Source organism: Camelina sativa, chromosome 7 (genome assembly GCF_000633955.1).
Source record: "Camelina sativa cultivar DH55 chromosome 7, Cs, whole genome shotgun sequence".
NCBI classification, from domain to species: domain Eukaryota; kingdom Viridiplantae; phylum Streptophyta; class Magnoliopsida; order Brassicales; family Brassicaceae; genus Camelina; species Camelina sativa.
The window spans coordinates 19,614,552-19,618,534 of record NC_025691.1 but is presented as its reverse complement, the minus strand read 5'-3'; the positions used below and the strand labels follow the sequence as shown (position 1 = coordinate 19,618,534).

Here is a 3,983-nt window from a genome sequence, read left to right as displayed (position 1 = left end):
AAATCGCAAAAAAATGTTAAAAAATTCTGCGATGCACTAATCAGATATTTTTTCTAATGTTGTAAACTAAGAAAACAACAAGTGATTTAGTGTAAAGAGAACGTAATACTTATGTCCAAATTTAACACGATCGATTATTTTTATTTAATCATATAAAAATGTTAAGCTGAATAGCTAGGTATACAACAAATAGTACGTATCATGAAATAAATGAAATGATTATTACAAAAAAATAATAGGTAGGAGAAAGAGAGAAGAAGGGGCCATGTGGGTGACATGAGGTCGATGAGACGCATAAGTAAGGAGCAATGAAATGTAATATGGGTGTGAGAATAATTTAAAGAGTGGATGTTTGGACTTTCTGTTGCAGAATCTGTGCCTGAATCTTGCTACCTCATCAATATCGCATGTTATCATTAACTTCTGCATACTCCAAATAAATACAATAGTACATTATTCTCTTTTATTTGACTTCTCTATCTCTTTTTTTTTGTTGTCGTTTCTTATTTCCACATCATCGTCCCTGCTTTACCATATGTCACCTTCCTCTTCATATACGAAGCATGGTGTTGTTACTCTCACTCCACACCGTTTTTGGACCATTAATGACGAAATTTGACATTTTCATATAAGATAAGAGTTAGTTAGAACTATAAAGTGGTACACATATGTTTTATATACTTCAAATCAAGTTTGGTTTTGAAGGTGCAACAATTTGGCATGTACTGTAATGAAAAACACTAATATATATATATATATATATTTTACCAACGAGTGGTATATATATACGTACGTACGTACTAATACGCGTTAGGAATGCTGCATGTGACTAAGGACAACAACATTTGAACTACAAATTTATTGTTAACGCAACAAAACTACATCGACAATGACTCAAATCATTTCATAATTGTTGCTAACTAACTGAAGCTAGTCTTGTTCATCATGATGATGAGATCACGACGCCGTCCCCAACCCAAGAAAATCGAAAAATGGTGGTTCCTTCTCCTCAGTCGACGTTCTGTCAAACATCTGATCACTCTTCCCGGTTTGGTGTGAAAAATCGAATGNAAGGTTCATGGACTGTCACGGACTGATTTGAAATCTGATATATATTTGTATTTATGCATTATATATAATTAAATTAGTATATATAAAATATTATCTCAAATCTAGAAACATATTCACAATAATCCTGGCTGAAAACTTTGTTTTTTTTTTTTGAAAAAAAAACCTATAAATGTGAAAACGTATAGAGATGAAAGAAACNCATTATCATAACCTAAGGGGTACAAAAATGGAAGAAGTTTAAATTAAAATATGCAAGTATGGATATGAGATTTGTTAACCGGAAGGAAAGAGAACACAAACTCAAACCTGGGAAGCAAGGAATGGGCAACATAAGCTGCTTCTGATCATTGGTAACAAGGTGGGTCAAAGCTAACCTAGTAGGGTCAAAATCATTAAAAAAGTGAGGATTAGGTTTACTGAGTGGCTTAAGAGGAAGCACCGTCTTCCTCCTACGGTAAGTAGAAGACTGTTCTCTAAACTTGCGGGCCATTATGACATGCCAATGGTTCTTCACAGAGTTATCAGTCCTCCCAGGGAAAAGCCTCGCTATTATCGCCCACTTGTTACCATAAAGCTTATGAGCTTGCAATATATAGCTTCTCTTCTTCTTCCTCTGTGAAGGCTCTTCTGTTTATCCTCGGGTCTAATTGGTTAAACCATCGAAGCCTACAGCTTTTTCCTGCTCATCATTGAAACCCAAAATATTAAGAATCTGAATCCTGAAAAAGCTTATAACTAAGGGACAGAATATATATATATATATATACGTACCGGATCTTCCTTGGAGCTTTTCAGCTATGAGGTTCCAGTTTTGTGGGCCGCATACGGCGACTAGTTCTTTGAGCTTAGCATCTTCAGCTGGTCTCCAATGTCCTCTCGATACCGAAGCTTTTGACGAGTGTCCAGAGCTTCCATAGTCTGCTGTGTCTTTCTTGCTGCAGTTACTGTAATCACTTAGATAAGAGTTCCTAATCTCTTCTTCTCTATGACTTGTGGGATAGCGATGGAGATGTTGATCGTTGTTGATGTTTAAAGAGAAGTGGTCCGATGAAGAAATCTGATCCATCAAACGGTGATGATCTTCCGACATGATACAATGTTGTTGTTAGTTAGTGATGAGGTGAGGACGAAGACGAAGAAGACGGGAAGCAAGGTGTTATGGAGAGAGAGGCCACGTCAGTATGCACCATCTACATCCTCATTGGAGGAGAGATGCGATATGAAATGTGGCTTTGTATAGCATAATTGATATTTGTGTGATATACGTATGGCTCTAAGCTATGTGCGTGTATATGTAGATATGTTGTGACCTTATTTTCTGACAAAATGCTGTTATACAACTGTTAAAAGGTTCATGGACTGTCACGGACTGATTTGAAATCTGATATATATTTGTATTTATGCATTATATATAATTAAATTAGTATATATAAAATATTATCTCAAATCTAGAAACATATTCACAATAATCCTGGCTGAAAACTTTGTTTTTTTTTTTTGAAAAAAAAACCTATAAATGTGAAAACGTATAGAGATGAAAGAAACAATCAAAAAACATGGTAGGACAGAAAAAGAGTAGATGACAGGGAACACGTTTCCTACGTTGTGAGCAGTGTGAGTTGTGTTTGGAAAAGTGGAGAGATGAAAAGTTGTTAAACATCCGTAAACATCTTCTTCTTTCTTTTTAGTTCAACTGCTTTTAAACTTTGTTGCCCCAAACAAGACATTATATTGTTACTATGATTGCTTGCCGGACAAAATGTGGGTTTACACCTTTGTAAACCAATGTGGTTTTTGAAAATGGTTAGTTTGATATCACACGTGTGAGGGAGATGAAAGAGTGAATTTGAAGAAACCTATTCCAAATTTCACTTAAAAAACCATTGACTAACACAACTTGTGTTACNGGAGATGTTGATCGTTGTTGATGTTTAAAGAGAAGTGGTCCGATGAAGAAATCTGATCCATCAAACGGTGATGATCTTCCGACATGATACAATGTTGTTGTTAGTTAGTGATGAGGTGAGGACGAAGACGAAGAAGACGGGAAGCAAGGTGTTATGGAGAGAGAGGCCACGTCAGTATGCACCATCTACATCCTCATTGGAGGAGAGATGCGATATGAAATGTGGCTTTGTATAGCATAATTGATATTTGTGTGATATACGTATGGCTCTAAGCTATGTGCGTGTATATGTAGATATGTTGTGACCTTATTTTCTGACAAAATGCTGTTATACAACTGTTAAAAGGTTCATGGACTGTCACGGACTGATTTGAAATCTGATATATATTTGTATTTATGCATTATATATAATTAAATTAGTATATATAAAATATTATCTCAAATCTAGAAACATATTCACAATAATCCTGGCTGAAAACTTTGTTTTTTTTTTTTGAAAAAAAAACCTATAAATGTGAAAACGTATAGAGATGAAAGAAACAATCAAAAAACATGGTAGGACAGAAAAAGAGTAGATGACAGGGAACACGTTTCCTACGTTGTGAGCAGTGTGAGTTGTGTTTGGAAAAGTGGAGAGATGAAAAGTTGTTAAACATCCGTAAACATCTTCTTCTTTCTTTTTAGTTCAACTGCTTTTAAACTTTGTTGCCCCAAACAAGACATTATATTGTTACTATGATTGCTTGCCGGACAAAATGTGGGTTTACACCTTTGTAAACCAATGTGGTTTTTGAAAATGGTTAGTTTGATATCACACGTGTGAGGGAGATGAAAGAGTGAATTTGAAGAAACCTATTCCAAATTTCACTTAAAAAACCATTGACTAACACAACTTGTGTTACACAAGATACAGTACATTGATTTGTGCTTCTACCTAAAAACAAAATCCTAAAATTTACATATTTTATTTTAGTAAATGCTTGTTGACGTTGTTTGTTAACCGGAA

General features: G+C 34.9%; 1 pseudogene; it reads right to left on the bottom strand.

The window, feature by feature from the left end:
- Positions 1,276–2,354, bottom strand: LOC104704768 (annotated as a pseudogene).